Genomic DNA, 21,103 nt, shown 5'->3' with positions numbered 1-21,103 from the left:
AGTGCAGCCACCACCAATACTGATAAGGGAACCCAACAGTGAAGCCTGCACATGTGTGAAGCTTGCTGCACTTTCCAATTGGCCTGGCAGTGGATGAAGGAGGCGGCCCGTACAGCGAGATGGCGCCGCAGAACCCGTTCCCAGAAGTGGGCCTGTTAAAAACAGGTCCCTGTTCTCCCCCCCACCAATTGTGGCACAGGAGGCGGAGGGGACAAATAAGCACAAGTTCCACTTTTGGGTGGAACTGCGCTTTAACCCCATCTTGACAATGGTCAGCAGGTTAACCACTTCCCGATCGGCACACGACAATGTACGTCAGCACAATGGCACGGCCAGGCAAACTGGCATACAGGTACGTCCATTTGAAATTGCCACCCTGCCATCACTTGCGCAGCGGTGCGCGTGCCAGTCGGGAACCCTGCGAGTCCGATCGTGGGTCCCGTGGACTCGATCGCCACAGGAATGCCCGCGATCATCTCACGGGGAGGCTGAACGGGGGGATGCCGATGTTCTCCCCATTCTGCCTAGCAACAAGCGACACTGATCTCTGCTACCTGTGATTGGAGCAGAAATCAGTGTTCACTAACAGACAGCCCAGCCCCCCCCCCCCACAGTTCGTAACACGCCCCTGGGACACACTTAACCCCTACACTGCCACCTCCAGGTTAAGCCCTTCACTGCCAGTGTAATTTACACAGGAATCAGTGCATTTGTATAGCAGTCACAATAATTGCTGATCGCCGTCATTACTAGTTAAACAAAAAATAAATAAAAAAAATTATAAAAATGCCATAAAACTATCCCATATTTTGTAAACTCTATAAATTTTGCGCAAACCAATCACTTATGATTTTTTTACCAAAATTATGTAGAACATGTACATACATACATACTTGTGGGATATTACAGCAAAAAGTAAAAATAAATGCTTTTCAAAATCATTGCTCTATTTTTGTTTATAGCGCAAAAAAATAAAAACCGCAGGGGTGATCAAATACCACCAAAAGAAAGCTCTATTTGTTGGGGGAAAAAAAAAAAAAAAAAAGAACGTCAATTTTGTTTGGGAGCCACATCGCACAACCTCACAATTGTTAGTTAAAGCGACGCAGTGCCAAATTGCAAAAAGTTGTCTGGTCTTAAGCCAGCAAAATGGTCCGGTCTGAAAGTGACAACACATTGGTGGAGGGCTTTGTTTGCAGCAAGTTTCACAGGTGCTAGTAAATTGGGACCTCAGCATCAGTCCAACTGGACTATGAGCTGTTCAGCCTGGCCACAGGGGGCACCGTCTCTTCTGGCAGGCATGGAACTATGGTCTGGTTGGGTACTTAAGTTAGTCTCGGTGAGAGTGGCACTCTTGCTGTGCTTTCTGGGAGAGGGTATTTAAGATGCGGATGTCACATGGTCCGGGGTTCCGGTCCAGAAGGATGTACTGACTTCATGGTCTTGGTCCTCCTGACAGCCCCCAGGAAGGCTATGGCATGGGGTGCAGATCCACCCGATCTGGTTGTCTCGGAGCTGGCTAGCCCGAGGCAAGGAAACTAAAGGAGGATTCTGAGGCGTTTGGGTGCAGTCTCAGGTTTGGGAGAGACCCAGTGACTTCACGCTATCCAGGAGAGGACTCTTCAGAAGGCCACGTACGGGTTGGTTTCTTAGCAAGAGCCCGGAGGAGCTGAAGAACCCAAGAGAACCTGGTCTCGTGGATATCGCCAAGCTGGCTGAAAGATCCAGGTATCACACAAAGGTTCTACAAAAACGTCTGTGGCAGAGACTTGTTCCCAAGTAAGCACCTTGCTGGCTGCTAGGCCTTGTCTGAGGGACTATCAGACTTGAGTGAACATCCAGTTGTGAATGGCTATTCTCTGGATTTAGTCAAAGTAAGCAAGTTCTTCAATATTGACTTTGACATTAAGAGTACCTGAATTTAATTTTCAACCCTCTGATCGATCCCATTTTAAGAGGCTGTTCATGGTCTACGTTTTTGCAAATAAAATCCATTTAAGTGGATCTGTCGTCAGTCTCTCAAGTTATTGGGCCATCTACCACGGGACACCCCTAGACATGAAATGGAGAAAGAAGGTAACGGTAAGCACAAGCTAACCAGCAGCTCCTTCAGGGGTTAGTGCCACACACACACACACACTTTAGTTCCGCTTTAATGTCACACTTACAAGTGATTACAATCTTATAGTCTTGCCCTTTGGCTCAGTCACACAAAGCTTAACCCGCTTAGTACCTTTGTGTTGCAAATAAAACTGAAGCGCTACATTTCTAAATCAAATCTCATGGAGTTGAGCCCTCAGGAGGTCATTTAAAGTGTAAGCAGATAAATGATGTTTTTACATTTGCTGACACACAGGAAGAGATGGAAAAGCTGAAGTAAGAAAATGCGGGCCAGCAGTGTTACTGTGACAAGTGCAGTCTCAAAACGTCAGGGAATTAAAGTTCTGTGGTGCCATACGCTGTTACGTGCAAGCGAAGCCAAACAATGTATGTTTTATTCAGAAACCTGTGGCGTAACTAGCACAGATTACGCAGCCAGGAAGAGAATGAGGACACATACAGTAAGAGTCCCTAGTGTGATGACGTTATACAGCAAGTCTAGTTTCTTAGTCACGAGGGCTGGTCTCTTATACTACAGCTGATTTAACTGTCCAAAGAGCATGGCTTAGAGGCACAAAAAATAAATAAATAAATAAAATGAATTGTATTACATATAAAAGCACCATGTTGGGCATCACTGGACTATCAAAGTAAACAGCAAGTGCTTATTTCTATGAAATGTTATCCCTAGATATCCCACCACAGAACAATGCAAGCACACATGCAAAGGAGGAAGAGAACTGAGAAAATGCAGCAATTCAGTAAACCTAAATGGCAAAACAATGCCTAAAGCCCCATACACACTATCAGATTTTCTGCTGATTTTTGTCTACAGATTTACCAAAACCATGTAGTGCAAGAGCCTGCCTGACTGCATACACATTGAACTCCTAAGGTTTCACCTATTATATGGTTTTGGTAAATATGAAGGAAAAAAAAAAAATCTGCAGAAAATCAGATAGTGTGTATGGGGCTTAACATTTAACTAAGCTGCAATAAAGTAAGCATACAAATGTTTTACATTGTTCCAGCTTGGAGCAAATTATGTACAGTGAGGGAAAGTAGTGGCAAGACTACTAATCGATTATGAAAATAGTTGACAAACAATCGATTAATTGGCCAGCCGATTAGTCTGCATACAGAATGCATTATTTGTTTACATATCAGGAAATACAGTGCAGTACACATACAGCTCAGTACACCATCCATGTCAGTAAGTGCCTGGGAACTTGTGCGTTTGGAACAATGCCTCATGGGAAATGTAGTCCTGGGTAGGAAGCAAGTGGCTCTAATAGGCATAATTTTTTTTTTACCTTAGACCCCTTTCACACTTGGGCACTTTGCAGGCGATACAGCGCTAATAGCACCTGCGAAGCACCCTGAAACAGCCGCTCCTGTGTCTCTAATGTGAAAGCCCCAAGGGCTTTTACACTGGAGTGGTGCGCTGGTAGGATGCTCAAAAAAGTCCTACTAGCAGCATCTTTGGAGCTGTGAAGGAGCTCCTAAACCCCTCCTGCCCATTGAAATCAATGGGGCAGCGCGGCTATACCAGCGGCACAGCACTGGCTCTGCAGTGATTTTTAACCCTTTTCTCGCCTGCTAGCGGGGGGGGGGGGTTAAACCACCCCGCTAGCGCCTGAATAGTGCCACTACGACGACGGTTAAGTGGCGCTAAAAAAACGCCCCTCTCCATTGAGATTAATAGAAAGCTCTTAAATGTTTTACTGGCAGTTTCAAAGCGCCTCATTGTGAATGGGGCCTAAGGGAAAGTATTTGATCCCCTGCTGATTTGTACGTTTGCCCACTGACAAATGGTCAGTCTATATTTAATAGTAGGTTTATTTTAACAGTGAGAACAAAAAAATATCCAGAAAAACATGAGTGAAATAAGCATTTGATCCCCTATCAGCAAGATTTCTGTCTCCTATACAGGAGACAAGCTGAGATTAGGAGCACTCTTAACCGCTTAAGGACTGCGCCAGAGATGCCCTTACCTCTTGCCAACAAGCTGCCGTCATACTTCGGCAGGCCGGCTCCCCTGCAAAAATTGCCGTATGTGTACGTCAATCTGTACAAGGATTATAGTGGGCGTGCGGGTTCTGCAGACTATGTCCGCTGGCCACCTGCAATCGCTGTGCACAGAGGCAGAACAGCAAACTGCCTTATGACATGTCAGATCTTCTGTTCCCAGTGAGCCCACCCCCCCCCCCCCTACATTTTCAACACTCCCAGAGAACACAGTTAACACACACACACACACACACACACACACACACACACACACACACAAAATGTGCTGATCAATGTAATGTCACTGGTCCCCAAAAAGTATAATTTGGGGTCAGATCCATCTGACGCAGTCCTGGAAAAGTTGCAAACCACCACTAATATCAGTAAAAACAAAAATAAGTCCCTAAATGCGATAACTTTTGCGATTTTTTTAGACATACATACACACACTAACGAATAAATTAATTTTTTTTATATTTTTGGGGATATGTATTATAGCAGAAAGTAAAACGTTTGTTTTTTTCAAAATGATCAGTTTTGTTTATAGCGCAAAAAATAAATAACGCAGAGGTGATCAAATACTACCAAAAGAAAGCTACTTGTGGGGTGGGGAGACATTTGGGGACAGTGTCGCACGAGTACGCACTTGGCAATGAAAGCAATGCAGTATCGCACAAAATGACATGGTCAGGAAAGGGGTAAAACCCAAACTTTACATTTTTTTTTGTTTTTTTTTTAAGCACAAAAGTGTTTTTCCCCCCCAAAACAACACATTCGAAAAATTACTGCGCAAATACCGTGCGAGATAAAAATTTGCAACGGCTACCATTGTATTCTCTAGGGTCTTTGCAATAATATATATATATATATATATATATATATATATATATATATATATATATATATATATATATATATATATATATATATATATATATATATATATATATATATATATATATATATATATATATATATATATATATAATGTTTTGGGGTTCTGTGTAATTTTCTAGCAAATAAATGATGATTTTTACATGTAGGAGAGAAATGTCAGAATTGTCCTGGGTGCTCCAGAATGCCTGATGGCGCTCCCTGTATGTTGGGCCTCTGTATGTGGCCACGCTGTGTAAAAATCTCACACATGTGGCATCGCTGTACTAGTAATAGAATGTGTTTTGGGGTGTAATTTGTGGTATGCATATGCTGTGTGTGAGAAATAAACTGATATGTCAATTTTGTGGGGGAAAAAAAAAATCTTGATTTTGCAAAGAATTGTGGGAAAAAAATTACAACTTCAAAAAACTCACCATGCCTCTTACTAAATACATTGGAATGTCTTCTTTCCAAAAAGGGGTCATTTGGGGGGTATTTGTACTTTTATGGCATGTTGGGGGTCTCAAGAATTGAAATAGGCCGTCAGTACTTCAGGTGGGATCAATTTTCAGATATTGGCACCATAGCTTGTGGACTCTATAACTTTCACAAAGACCAAATAATATCCACCAATTTATACTTATTTTTACCAAAGAAATGTAGTAGTATAAATTTTGGCCAAAATTTATGAAGAAAAAAATTACTAATCTGCTAAATTTTATAACAGAAACGAAGAAAATTCATTTTTTCACCAAATTTTCGGTCTTTCTTTTATAGCACAAAAAATAAAAACCCCAGAGGTGATTAAAGCTCTATTTGTGTGAGAAAAAAAAAAAAGACAAAAATTTCATATGGGTCCAGTGTTGCATGAGTAATTGTCATTCAAAATGTGAGAGCACCAAAAGCTGAAAACTGGTCTGGTTATTAAGGGTGTTTAAGTGCCCAGTGGTAAAGTGGTTAAATTATATTTTTTTTTATTCTCTCACTGTTAAAATAAACCTACCATGAAAATTATAGACTGATCATTTCTTTCTCAATGGGCAAACATACAAAAGCAGTAGGGGGATCCAATATTTTTTTCCCCCTCACTGTATGTGCCACACTTGTGGGATCATGGAAACTAAACGCCATTACTACAGCAATTGTTGCTAGCTTCAGGGTGCCTGCCCGCCCCTTTCTGTACACAGGAGGAGGGTCACCCACTTGGCACAGGCACCATTTAGAGAACACTTTGCTTTTTCTGAATGAATGCAAAATATTCAGACTGGAAGTCACTATGAAGTATTCACTAGATGCCTATACCAGGACCCTGAAGCAATTGAGGATCACGGCAATAGTGGTGCCTACTACAGATATTTCCAGCTTCCACATACTTGCACCAATGTAAAGCGGAGTTCCACCCACTTTTGAGAGGTGGTCTTAAATGAAAGCACACTTTCTTCTAGCCAAAAAATGCCCCTCTCTTCTATATTAACTTTTTATGAAGTATGCCCTGTACTTCTGATCCATCCGGTCTGCGAAACAGGACGTCATATCCTCTTGTGTACCGAAAAGGTTGAGGGTGGGATTACTAAAAGCTGAGACTTTTTGCAAGGATATAATCATTTTTAAACATAATGCACAATATTGGTAAACTTACTTTAAATATCAGCGTAATGCCTTTTATTACCTCCTGTCTATCAGCATCCAGCTTATCTGGCTTCAGATGCTGATCTTCCCTGCACAGAACTCTTACATAATTTCCTTTACCTACCCAGGACTACATGTCCCATGAGGCATTACTCCTCACCCTTTCTCAGGTACTTACTACCATGTATGGACAGTATACAGAGCTGTACGCACTGCAGTGTTTACTGGCATGTAAACAAAAAATTGCATTCTGTAAGCCAGGGGTGCCCAACCTTTTAAAGAGTGAGGGCCACTTAAGCGACTTTGTAAGCGTCCACGGGCCACAATGAGCAAAGCAGGTGGATGACATGTCCATGTCCACTTTGCATATGCAGATTGGACACGGACATAGCTCACTCTATTCTATGGATCCTCCGATCTGATCCATTCAGATGGATCCTCTTCAGTTTTTTTAACGGATCAGATTGGAGGTAGGCGGGTGTAAATGGACACATCTGTTTACATCTGCCGTTTCATAGAGGTGAATGGAGGGCCCGTTTGAGTCAGACGGAATTTGTGAAAGGGCCCCAAGACTGTTTTCACACTAATGCAGCGCAGTGAACCTGTGTCTTTCCTGCGGGTTAGCTACACTTTGCCATAGACTTCTATTATATACTGCAGGTGTGGTGCACTCTGAAAGAACACCAAATCCACAGGTAATAAAAAGTGTATGCATCAGTGCAGGTAACTTGAAGGTGCACTGCACCTGCAGATCAGTTTGAAGGCAGCCCAGTAACCGCTGCACAGATATGCCTATATATACATACATACACTGCAATTTTTGTAATAAACTGACCTTTAATAACAGTCTCCCATTCAGGTATCGCCTGCTGTTGCTGTCCCAGGAAGAACGCATTTGGTATTACTCCGCCTGTGACAGGAACCGGCGTTATACAGGAAGCATCAGCTTACACAGCTCTGCTCCGCAGCCGCTTGCTTTCTCTACCATCGGCTTCATTAACACAGATGCTCTGGGATGGCGAGTCAGCAACCCATGATCCGGGTTTGCCAATCCGCCATCCCAGAGAAGGAGGTTGCGGGCCACATCAGAGGGTTCCGCGGGCCACTGGTTGGGCACCCCTGCTGTACACAGACCAAATAATCATGAAAAAATGTTGACATTTTTATCAATTATGTCAATAAGTTGTTTCAGCCCTACAAACATTATTAAAATGTCAGACATTTTTGTGGTTTCTTTCGAATATTGGTGAAATTCAGCACTACAAGGGCACAGACAATGGTGCACATTCTCTACACTATCATGTGAACATAGTTTGCCTAAAAATAAACTTGCTAACTGCAGATCACAGCACTATATTAGGGACTCCAAACAGCCAGTCTTTAAACAGTCACTAATTACTGGTAAATGCCTCTTAATAAAAGTCCATAGAATTTGCAGTGCTCAGTGAAACCTGCTTAGTGATGAAGAACACATTGACCTTAGTGAAGAATAAACTGACATTCCTGTATTCCTTTATCAAGAGGAAAGCTAATGATCCAGCACATTTCAAGATTAGACATATAGACTATATGATGAATAGGGCAAAACGAAATTGTGACTACAAAAAAAACTCATGCCTTTTACTAAAATACGTTGGGTTGTCTTTTTATTTTTTATTTTTTGAAAGTAAAGTGAATGGTGGGAGTATTTGTACTGTCGTGGCGTTTAGGACCTCAAGAAAAAGAGATAAGCTCTCAGGATGGATCCATTTTTAAATATATACCATAGTTTGTAGACCAACTGTCACACAATATACACTGGATTTGGGTTACTTTAACAAAGAAATGTAGCATAATACATTTTGGCCTAAAGACAAACATTTTTATAAACAAACAATGGTAACTAGAAAATGCATTTCCTAGAGAAAATTAGTTACATAGTTAGTAAGGTTGAAAAAAAGACACCAGTCCATCCAGTTCAACCTGACGAGTCTACAATTGTCCCTATCCCTGTACATTGCACACTCACATCTGTCCCTACCCTCAAGGAGCCCACATTCCAAGGTCCCCATTCATATACTAGGGCCAATTTTGGGTAGAAGCCAATTAACCTACCTGCATGTCTTTGGATTGTGGGAGGAAACTGGAGTACCCAGAGGAAACCCACGCAGGCACAGGGAGAACATGCAAACTCCAGGCAGGTAGTGTCCTGGTTGGGATTGGAACCAGCGACCCTTCTTACTGCTACCCTAAAATGCATGGGAATGCTGAATAGTATCAAAACTGCCCCATCATATTCCTCTATTATAAATCAGTACAAAAGTGTTAAAAAGCTTAATATTTTAAAAAGTATAAATAGTAGAAAAAAAAAAGTTGAAGTCCCATCATCAGCTGAACATATTAAAAAAGTTGAATGGCTTTAATAGCTGAAAGTATGCAGAAGTTACGCAGAGACAAAAAACGTCCAGAAATTTTTTTTTAGATGATTAATAATCTAGAAAATGCATTTCCTGGAGAAAATGCATGGGAATGCTGAATAGCATCAAAACTGCCCCATAAAAACTGCCCATCATATTCCTCCATTATAAATCAGTACATGGTGTGTCTGTGCTCTCCGCCCACTGCCCATCACTGTGTATAAGAAGTTTGGTAACCATGGAAACAAAACAGACAACAAAAGCCTGGATGCCCTAAATTTAATGAAAATTTCTGATATGATCACCAATTTTAAACAGCTTTTTCACAAACTATCAAACTGAAAAGACATAGCCAGATAGTAGAATATTTTGTGAACATTTTAAAGTTTGTTTGGCGCCTGTAGATGAAAGTATGAAGGAGCTGAAACTTTTGGGAGTGGAAGAAGATTTTAAGGATTTTAAGCATGCTCTCATTGACTTCAATGTAAAAAAAAAAATAAAAAAAAAAAATGTTAAAACGCTTAATATTTTAAAAAGTATAAATAAAAAAAGAGTTGAAGAAGTCCCATCATCAGCTGAAAAAGCTGAACATTTTAAAGTTGAATGGCTTTAACCAGTTGCCGACCGCCGCACGCCGATGTACGTCGGTACAATGGCACGGGCAGGCATAAGGACATACATGTACGTCCCTTGCCTCCCGCGGGTCGGGGGCCCGATCGGGCCCCCGCCCGGTGCCTGCGGCGGTCGGTATTCGTTCGGGAGCGATCCCGGACGAGGGGACGGCCATTCATTCATGGCCACCCCCTCGCGATCGCTCCCGACGAATAGAAATCCCCGGTGACATCACTTCCTCTCCTGTAATGTAAACACAGGAGAGGAAGTGATGTATTCTCTCCTCCGTGTCGGTATTTTTCGTTCCGACACGGAGGAGAGCGGATCAGTAAGTTGCACCAACACTCTACACACACAGTAGAACATGCCAGGCACACTCACACCCCCCCTTTACCCCCCGATCACCCCCCCAATTACCCCTGCCCCCCAGTCACAGTGACACCAATGTCATTTTTTTTTTTTTTTGCATTGGTGTCATTTGTGACTGTAATAACTGTTAGGGCAGTTAGAGTTAGCCCCCTTTAGTTCTAATGTACCCCCCTAACCCCCCCAATAAAGGTTTAACCCCGTGATCACCCCCCGTCGCCAGTGTCACCAAGGCTGGGTTCACATTGCAGCGGTTTATGAGAACGAATGTGATTCGCACCGCACTGCAGTGCAAATCACATCCGATCTCTGTGCGATTCGAGTTCAGCCATTCGCCGCACCCGCCGCACGGGACCCTTTTTTTGGCCCGCAGCAGAATCGGATCGCATGGGTGTTCACACCATGCGATCCGAGTTTGCAGATCGCACTGCGATATGCAAACTGATCTGGGGGTGTCAGTAACATTTCACTGACACTCCCAGCAGTTCGCATAGGGCAGTGTGAACTGCCGCCGGGAGGCATGCGATGCGGGAACCCGCCGCGCATTCGTGGCGTTCCCGCATCGCTCCAGTGTGAACCCAGCCTAATAAGCGATCGTTTTTCTGATCGCTGTATTAGTGTCACAGGTGACGCTAGTTAGGCAGGTATTTAGGTTCGCTGCAGCTTTTTATAGCGCCAGGGACCCCCATATACTACCGCATAAAGCCCCCTAATTGCCCCCTAGTTAACCCTTTCACCAGTGATCACCATATAACTGTTACAGGTGACGCTGGTTGGTTAGTTATTTTTTTATAGTTTCAGGGCACCCGCCATTTATTACCTAGTCTCACTAGTGTACCCCTAAATTTAGGGGTGTCTACTTTCCAAAATGGGGTCATTTGGGGGGGGGTTTGTGCCATCTTGGCATTTTATGGCCTTCAAAACTGTAACGCCCTTAGAAAGCCTGAAGGCGGTGCTTGGTTTTCGGGGCCCCGTACGCGGCTAGGCTCCCAAAAAGTCCCACATATGTGGTATCCCCGTACTCAGGAGAAGCAGCAGAATTTATTTTGGGGTGTCATTTTACATATGCCCATGGCATGCGTGAGCAATATATCATTTAGTGACAACTTTGTGAAAAAAAAAAAAAAAAAAAAAAAAAAAGTTTGTAATTTTCCCGCAACTTGTGGCAAAATATAAAATATTCCATGAACTCAACATGCCTCTCAGCAAATAGCTTGGGGTGTCTACTTTCTAAAATGGGGTCATTTGTGGGGGTTTTGTGCCATCTTGGCATTTTATGGCCTTCAAAACTGTAATAGGTAGTGAGAAGTGAACTCAAAAATTTACGCCCTTAGAAAGCCTGAAGGCGGTGCTTGGTTTTCGGGGCCCCGTACGCGGCTAGGCTCCCAAAAAGTCCCACATATGTGGTATCCCCATACTCAGGAGAAGCAGCAGAATTTATTTTGGGGTGTCATTTCACATATGCCCATAGCATGTGTGAGCAATATATCATTTAGTGACAACTTTGTGTAAAAAAAAAAAAAAAAAATTTATTTTTTTGTCATTCAATCGCTTGAGGCAAAAAAATAAAATATTCAATGGGCTCAACATGCCACTTATCAATTTCCTTAGGGGGTCTACTTTCCAAAATGGGGTCATTTGGGGGGGTTTTGTACTGCCCTGCCATTTTAGCACCTCAAGAAATGAGATAGGCAATCGTAAACTAAAAGCTGCGTAAATTCCAGAAAACGTACCTTAGTTTGTAGATGTGACAACTTTTGCGCAAACCAATAAATATACAATTATTGACTTTTTTTTTTACCAAAGACATGTGGCTGAATACATTTTGGCCTAAATGTATGACTAAAATTGAGTTTATTGGATTTTTCTAATAACAAAAAGTAGAAAATATCATTTTTTTTTCAAAATTTGCGGTCTTTTTACGTTTATATCGCAAAAAATAAAAATCGCAGAGGCAATCAAATACCATCAAAAGAAAGCTCTATTTGTGGGAAGAAAAGGACGCAAATTTTGTTTGGGTACAACATAGCATGACCGCGCAATTACCAGTTAAAGCAGCGCAGTGCCAAAGTGTAAAAAGACCTCTGGTCATTTACCAGCAAAATGGTCCGGTCTGAAAGTGGTTAATAACTGAAAGTATGCAGAAGTTACGCGGAGCCAAAAAACATACGGAATAAAAAGATGATGATTAATAAATAAAAAATACGAATAAAGCAGTCCCACAAAAAAAAAAAAATAGAAAAAACGAATAATAGTGGGACTGCTAAAGCAGTCCCACTAATTAAATGGCACCAAAAGAAAGCTCAGTCAAAAATAAATAAAAATGTTTGGGTAGAGTGTTGCATGACTGAGCAATTGGCTTTCAAAATGTGACAGCTGAAACTTGGCCTGGGCAGAAAGGGGGTGAAAGTATTTGATACTGAAGTGGTTAAAAAGATACATACCACCCGCAATCTGGGATTGGAAAGAAAAGCCTTGCCCTAACAAACGAGTTAAAAATATTCTCTGTTCAGGTTTGCCCCATAACAAGGGCAAGCTTTTCCAGATGCAGACCACAAGCCTGGTCTCATCAGATGTTCTAAACATTAAAATAGCACTACTTGCTGTTAGCAAGGGCGGCCTATTGCATCACTGTTCATTATAGAAGATACTAAAGATAAGTTTACACATAGCTATACAAAGATGACAGCCTGGCATGCAAGAGTTTCAATGACATTGGCAAAGGACAGTCCATGGGGGGAGTGGAAGAGAGCAAGGGGAAAAAAAAAAAAAGGTTCAGAAAAATGAGTCTTGTGGAAATTTAGTAGTGACAAAAAGATCCACTCTCAGTAATTTAAAAATTGCATTCAGAGGAGCACAGACCAGCATGAATAGACAACTGACATGCAAATTTCATCAAGCACCTGGAACATCAACAAAGCCTCAGCGGGCCAAACCACAGTACTAATGCCACTTGTGATACAAAACAGAGAACAGATCATTTTGCCAATTATCAACACGCTACAAAACATTGTGTACTGGAGGACTTTAGCCCTTCCATGGCATGGTAGACATTTGTCATTTGTCATTCAGCATTGCGCTACTTTAACTGACAGATGTTCAATCATGCAACACCGTACCCAAACTAAACTGATGTTTTGGTCACACAAGTGGAGCTTTTTGGTGGTATTGGATCACCACTGGATGAGAGAAGTGCACTAAATACTTATTACTCTTTGAAACTATGGTCAAAGAACGTCTTCAGATTCCCCCCACTTTGCATAACCTTAACTACTTCAATACTAAGAACTTTCGCCCCTACCTGCCCAGGACAATTTTTAGCTTCCAGCGCTGTTGTACTTTCACACGATGATCAGCTGCGATTGGTCACAGCTGATCGCATGGTAAGAAGCCTCTGTCTCAGGCTCCTTACCACTACCAGAGATGCGGTGTGTCAGACTGACCGCCATTTTATCCTGCTGGGCGTCATATCACCCAGTCAGGGTGGCACAATGACCACCCAGCCATTAATCTGCTATAGGCAGGGCAGTGGTTAAAGTGGAGCTCCACCCAAAAGTGTAAGCTCCGCTTGTTCACATCCTCCACTGCAGGGCTCGACAAACCCCAGGCGCCAGGTCGCCAATGCGACCAGAAATCGCAACCTGGCGCCTAAGCTGCCACCAGCCCACTCACTATTGATGCCCCAGACATGCAGAGCATAACACCGACTGCCGTCCTCCTCCACACTCAGCGACGCTGCGCTAAGTGTGTGAAACTGACAAGCAATGGAGAGAGGAGGATCTGTCAGATTTCAGCCTGATGTCGGGGTGGGCGGGACCCGGCTGTTATCAAACACCAGCCAATGGGATCTGGGCGGGCCGCTACGTGTATGTAGCCCCGCCCCTTTTCTTAAGCAGCCCAATCGTTGGCTGGTGTTTGATAGCTGCTGAGTCCTGCCCACCCGGCCGGGTCCCACCCATTCCGACATTAAGCTCAATTCTGACAGCTCCTCTGTTACATTTCAGTAACAGAGTGCTCCATGTGAAACCTGCCAGTGCCACCGCCAATCAGTGCCATCTGCCAGTGCCACCGCCAATCAGTGCCACCGCCACCACCAATGCCACCTGCCAGTGCCAATCAGTGCAACGTGACATCTGCCAGTGCCACCGCCAACCAGTGCCACCGCCAATCAGTGCCAACTAGTGCCACCGCCAACCAGGGCCACCTGCCAGTGCCACCTGGCAGTGCCACGTTCCTGCCAGTGCCAGCCAGTTCCATCTGTTGCCAGCCTTACTCTGAAACAGCGTTTCATTGGAGTTATTGACTGGATGCTCCATTGCGAGTTAGGGATAGGGGGTGAAAATGAGTGGCCTTACCCCGGGAGCTGACAATCCATACCACTCAAAAAAAAAAAAAAAAACTCCTGGCTCCTAACTTTTTTAACCGGCTCTTAAATTCAAAGAAAATTTGTCAACCCCTGCTCCACTGCCACATTTGGCACTGGGTTTGGATATACCTGTCAAAAACAGGTACCCGCTCCCACTTGGGCCTTGCGGCGATCTACAAAATTTCCAGTACGCACCCACCTTCTGGGAGACACACAAGTCCCCGAAGATAGCAGGACCATTCAGAAAGTGCAGTACGACCCATGCATGTGCAGTAGGAAACAGGCTGTGAGGCCACAAGGCTTCACTTCCCGTTTCCCCCTAGTGAAGATGCTGGCACCTGCACCCAAAACCGATTCAGGAATCAGCCAAGGGTGCCGAAGTTACGGGATACCTGGAGAGGTAAATGTCCTATTCTTTTACAGGCTGGAATTCCACTAAAAGTTGCCGCTTTTAGCCAACACAAGCATTGATTCTGCAAGTCAGATAATCATAGAACAGGACCATTATCTACTTGGAACAGACAATGGTCTGTTCTTTTTCTCACACTTACAGACTGCCAGATCTCAGAAAAATTATATTCCTTTTAAAATTCACAAAATGTTGCAGTTCTGACAATTCACATTGTAGGCAATAGAAGAAAAAAAAAAAAAAAAAAAAAAAAAAAAAGACTGTTATGAGGCTTTTTATAGTTCTGTTCAATGACCTCAAGTCCATAAAAAAAAAAAAAAAAAAAAAAAAAAAAAAAAAAAAAAAACCTGTTTCACAATGTTTAGGGTTCCAAGTCTTCATGCTTTATTGCAGCATGTATGCAGGCCCACACTACTGCTTGGAGACATGGACACTTCCCACGTGCTTCATCAGTGGGGTTCCGAAGACTACAGCCAGCATTGTAGGGCAACACCTCAGGGGGCAGATGTGGATCTATGACTGCAGGGATGAAATGTCTGATTCACAGAAAACCACTAGGAAGCTGCATTTAAAAAAAAAAAAAATAAAAAAAAAAAGCTTGAGCGAAGCTATACTTTCTATGCCCAACCATGAAATTACTAGCCTGAAAGCAGTTCTGTTTTATAAATGGGATCACATGGACCTTAAAGTGATATTAAGGGCAAGGTTTTTTGCTCCGATCCTCCTTTTCCTGGGTCCCCCACCAGCAATCTGGGCCCCTCCCCCTTGTTGAGTGCCCCGATAGGGACCTGGAAGAGACCTGGGCACCCCTGTATCAAGATCAGGCTTAGGCATGTAATAGGGGGAGCTGCACACTGAAGGTTTTTTACCTTCATACATAGAATACATGAATGTATAAAACCTTCAGCCTTTACAATCACTTTGACTGGTCTTCCTCCAAGTTTTGAATGGCTAGGCTGAGAGGTGTTCATTCAGCTCAGTAGATGAAGCCGTGCACTGAGCTGCATGCATCCATGGCTCAGTGTACAGTGCAAACTGGCAGGTAATGGTCCTTAAACGTACGAAAATTGGACAGGATTCCCCTGGCATTAGCAAGGGAGTCACGAAAAAACAAACAAACAACATTTTGGAAGTGAGGTCACGTGTTGTAGTGTATTTAAAGCGGAGTTCCACCCAAAAAATGGAACGTGTGCTTTAAGGAATGTGACCCCAACATGCCACATTTTGGCATGTCTTTTTTGGGGGGAAGCTGGTAACCTCTTTTCAGAGGGTTCCAGCTCCCACTGCACAGGAGATCACCTCTCCCCTTCCTGGCAATCTGGGACAAGTCACAGGTCCCAGATGAGTGCCTGGCCAGGTTCACTCATGCGCATTGGGTGCCTGGCTGTGAAGCCACAGCCAGGCGCCCACACTTAAAATGCCGGCGCCGCAGAGAGGAGGGGCAGACAAGCGGCACTTAGCTCCCCTGCATCACTAGAACCTGGGACGGGCAAGTGTCTGATTATTAAAAAAAGTCAGCAGCTGCAGTATTTGTAGCTGCTGACTTAAAGCGGTTGTATACCCGCTGATGTGTGTTTTTTTCCTACCTGCAAAGGAAAATGCATAATGAGCTAGTATGCACCGCATACTAGCTCGTTATGAAATCCTTACCTTAGAACGAAGCCCCGACATTTGGTCCGATCCACGCCAAGGGAGCTGACATCACTCTGCGTTTCTTCTGGGTATCGCGGCTCCTGCACTGTGCAGGGACTGCCCTGTCAGCTCTCCGCTCTCTTCTATGGGGGACTGGATGAACACAGACAGCTCATCCGATTCGCTCTGCAGACAGATAGGAAAACAGGATTTTCCTCCGTTTGCAGAATCGGACCATAGCGGAGACGGATGATATTGGGTGTCTGCGGATGTTCATCCACTATCCCATAGGAATGCATGTATGTCCACATTTCATCCATCCGTTTGCGAATACGGTCCGCATGTGTGAAAGGGGCCTTATAGTATATTGTAGTAGAGTCATAGTAACTTTATTAAAAGCTTGTCTGTTTACAATTATTTGAGTAAATTTGCTCTTTGAGTAAGAGTCATACAGTCCAGGTTGCTCTTCAGTTATTTTATTTGTATTTAAAAGGTGGCGTTGGGCTGTAAGTAAATCTAAGAATATGTTCTTTCAATAGCAGTACACAAGGATTAAAATGTTTAGGCGTCTGTAGGTTTATATAGACCTATTGGGTCTGTGTTCCAGTTAATTATAAAATGAAAAGAATCTGAAGCATCATAACCCAGACTTTAATTCCCATTACCAGAAAGCCATTTTATCCCCCCTCAATGAGGGCTAAAATAGATGTTTGCAATAAAAGAGCAGAGCATGCAAGATCTTGCCAGAAACTAGGTAAAAACAGGAAACCGGGAACACCGTCAGCACGATTGAGCCTGAATGACATTCTCAGACATAGAAACAAAATATGTAAATTACTAAATAGGACTACAGTAAGAAGTCAAAAGACTGGAAGGATTTATAAAGCATTGTTTCCCAGGTACTGTGACATCACGTCCTCCACACTGTTGCCAAGCTACCAAGACGCCGTTCCATAAGGCAGGCGGCTAGAAGCACGCACACACTGGTGAATGCAGTAAGTCATCATTAGTCATACCACAGCTCTGAAAGTCAAAAAAGGAGTAAGGTACTGAAAACCAGACACCGCCGGAAGTTAAACGAATGAAGAAGTTTGTAAGAGTAAAAATTCTATATAAAAAGAAAACATGTTATACCAAGACAACTAAGGGACTGGATAAAAGAAAACACAGCTAAAGTATTGCAAATATTAAAAACAAACAGAAGCTGTTAAAGTTTACAGAGGAACAAATACTGCTTGTATCTTCAATAGTTCAGCTTTACCAGCCAGTAACTTCACAGGGGATGACTGTCAAGGTCAAAGAGTACCAGTTATTATACAGATCTGAAAGTTACATTCCAACGCTACGAGTCTCATTCTCACAGATGACATACCACTCAGCTCATTCCAACCTTACTTCACGTGACAAAACCAAGCTGGACAGGAGGTAAGTAATCTGCACATTAGCAGATGAGCATTAAAGCGATTGTGTTTTTATTTATAAAACAAAACTCTGCAGACAAGTCATACTTACCTCCAGTGTGGTTTGTTTTGCACAGAGTAGCCCAATCCTCGTCTTCTGGGGTACCCCAGCAGCGCCGGTAGCTCCACTATATGACCCCCTAGGACAGGGATATGTAATTAGCGGACCTCCAGCTGTTGTAGAACTACAATTCCCCATGAGGCCTAGCAAGACTCTGACAGCCACAAGCATGACACCCAGACCCATGATGGGATTTGTAGTTTTGCAACAGCCGGAGGTCCGCTAATAGCATATCCCTGCCCTAGGAGAAGCGCTCTCCGGGGGAGGGGGGTTACCTTGCAGACATGCTCCCGAGTCCAGCATTTGTGTCCAAAGACGCTGAATGCAGGACTCAGCCCCACATCATTGGATTGACGGCAGCAGGAGCCAAAGGCTGCGCTGCTATCAATCTATCCAATCAAGAGGTGAGACAACGGGCAGATGGGGAAGAGTGTCTCCGTTTTGGGAAATACAGGGCTCAGAGACAGAAGTTCTCTCACCTCAATGCATAGGATGCATTAGGGTGAAAAAACACCACAAGGGTTTACAGCCCCTTTAAGCACATCTTGGTGGTGTGAAGAGGACCTCAATGACCTGAATCAAAGACCTGGAAGTAGTAGGCAGATGACAGGGTAGGAAAGTCCAACTTTCCTTCAATGCTCCCTTCAGATGTGCGCATCTCATGAATATGCGCTTTTCACATGCTTTGTTTTCCTGCACCACACTTAATGCGGTCTATTCACTTGAATGGGTTACACTACGCGCACCAAAGAAACTCCCACACCTTCTCGGATGTGGAACTTCACGAGTTTTCTGGCCCCATCTGAGGTGACATTAACAATAGCACAGCAAGGGCGATGCGTGTTATTTCACACGTTTCCAGGAGGAATGAATGAAGCTGAATATCACTACCTGCAGGCTGGCTACACACAAGTAGACCTGGGTTTAACCATTTCTGAAGGTTTGGTAGATTTTGCTAAAGGTTATCGGTGTCACAACGATGTTAGTTTTCAACAGCAGTGATAAGAACATGCGAGAGCGCGATGGAGAATTTATCCATTCAGAACTACTGTACGAATGAAAATCGACTTTAGTAAATGGAAATCTTTAGTAAATCTATTAGGCCAGGTTTAGTAATCTTAGAAGGTAGGTCAGCTCCTACATTGCTTTAACAGGCACTGAAGTTTGTAATAAAAGTATGAGGGACCAGAACAAGCTGAAGTACCAAATATATCATTTCTCCCTCAATACACAACACAGATGGAGAGAGCCCAAAGCACAAACCTCTCAACCAAGTGTCCAGGGAAGCCTGGGGTTCCTCTAGAGGTTGCCAAGGCTTCCACGATGATTATACAGGTTTTATATAGTGCCAGCAGTTTACACATTGCTTTACAATATAAAAAGGGCGGATAATACACCAATACAAGAGGGTTAGAAGGGCCCTCCTGATCATATTGATGACCTGATCCCTTGTATGATGGGTGCCCGCACAGCTGCAGTCTCAACATCCTAAGTGCCCACACAACAGCAGGCGCCCTGATATACCACCATGATGGTGCCCACAAAGATCCCACCATGATGGTGCCCACACAGCAGCGGCCCAGACATCCCACCATGATGGTGCCCACACAGCAGCGGCCCAGACATCCCACCATGATGGTGCCCACAAAATCCCACCATGGTGGTGCCCACGCAGCAGCAGCCCACAAAATCCCACCATGATAGTGCCCACGCAGCAGCGGCCCACACGTCCCGCAATGATAGTGCCCACGCAGCAGCGGCCCACACGTCCCGCAATGATAGTGCCCACGCAGCAGCGGCCCACACGTCCCGCAATGATAGTGCCCACGCAGCAGCGGCCCACAATGATAGTGCCCACGCAGCAGCGGCCCACAATGATAGTGCCCACGCAGCAGCGGCCCACAATGATAGTGCCCACGCAGCAGCGGCCCACACGTCCCAACATGATGGTTTCCCCACGCAGCAGCGGCCCACACGTCCCGCAATGATAGTGCCCACGCAGCAGCGGCCCACACGTCCCGCAATGATAGTGCCCACGCAGCAGCGGCCCACACGTCCCAACATGATGGTTTCCCCACGCAGCAGCCAACATCCCATCTGATGGTACCCATTTATGGCCCTCACACTCCACCTTCCAGCAGTGCAGAGGAGCCCTACTTTCTCTCAGTGCCCATCAATGTGGTGTGCCCTCTGTACCATGATCTGTAGCTCTGATACCATCCCTGAGCCCGCAATGCTAATTAAAGGGTCTGCCCATCAATGACTTTGCCTCGAGGTGACCCCCACCAGGGTCTCCTCCAGCATAGTGGAGTAATGTGTGCCCTGCACACCGGGGGACAGTCCCCTCTACAGCATGACTTACCCCACAACTGCCTACGTGTACGCCACTTTTTTTTTTTACCCACAGTCCCGCTCACCCCATCACACGTGGGTAACACGCCGACCCCTCAGAACACGAACAAAGGCATCCCCTCCCCCTCCTCCTACACGTGCTGCACAGGCGGTTATGGCGAGGACATTACACAACCCCGTCTGCTCACCTTTGGTCACCGGAGCCGAGAGGCGGAGAATGAAGCGTTATTGCTGGAAGAGCAATGACCTGATCTCTAACTATCCTCTACTATTCACATCAGAACACGCCTGCTCCGGCACCGCCCCCTTCCTCTAATAGCTTTGCGGGAGGTTGCAGCCCGCTGGCCCCCGCCCCCTTCATTATCATAAAACAGCTGACCGCTCTGCTAGAGGCTCCAGAGCGCTGGGCACCGCCCCCTCCATTACCATAAAACAGCTGACCGCTCTGCTAGAGGCTGCAGAGCGCTGGGCACCGCCCTCTTGTTATTATTCTGGAGGATGTGTTCTAAGCACCGCCCCCTTATTATGGAACAGCTTGAAGGGTGATGAAAGCTGAGCGTGTCATAGAATGTGATCAGATCTCCTGTGACCCGTGTATTGGTCTTATTACTAGAGCGGATGTGTGGACTGAGCTCTGCTATCATTCTGTTCTATCAATGGTGCATTGGATGTTAGGGATGCGCCACATACACAGATAGTGATGTTAGGTGCTCATACATTATGTATCATTACCAGGAAGAGTGGGGCAGGTGGGACCGATTTAAAGTCACACATACAACAGTAAAATCAGTCTGTATATGCAATCAAGTATGCTTGTTATACTCACTATGGAAC

General features: G+C 44.4%; 1 protein-coding gene across 1 annotated transcript in view; it reads right to left on the bottom strand.

The window, feature by feature from the left end:
* Positions 1-20,591, bottom strand: part of SLC16A1 (solute carrier family 16 member 1) — a 48,293-nt gene extending 27,702 nt beyond the window's left edge. The window contains exon 1 of the mRNA XM_077481548.1: positions 20,458-20,591. The gene's annotated coding sequence lies outside the window, so the exon portion shown is untranslated. The remainder of the gene's footprint in view (positions 1-20,457) is intronic.
* Between the last annotated feature and the right edge of the window lie 512 nt (positions 20,592-21,103).

The sequence above is a fragment of the Lithobates pipiens genome, unplaced genomic scaffold, assembly GCF_037356315.1.
Source record: "Lithobates pipiens isolate NorthernLeopardFrog02 unplaced genomic scaffold, aLitPip1_a1.2 Scaffold_16, whole genome shotgun sequence".
Lineage (NCBI taxonomy): Eukaryota > Metazoa > Chordata > Amphibia > Anura > Ranidae > Lithobates > Lithobates pipiens.
This window is presented reverse-complemented; position numbering and strand designations above follow the sequence as displayed.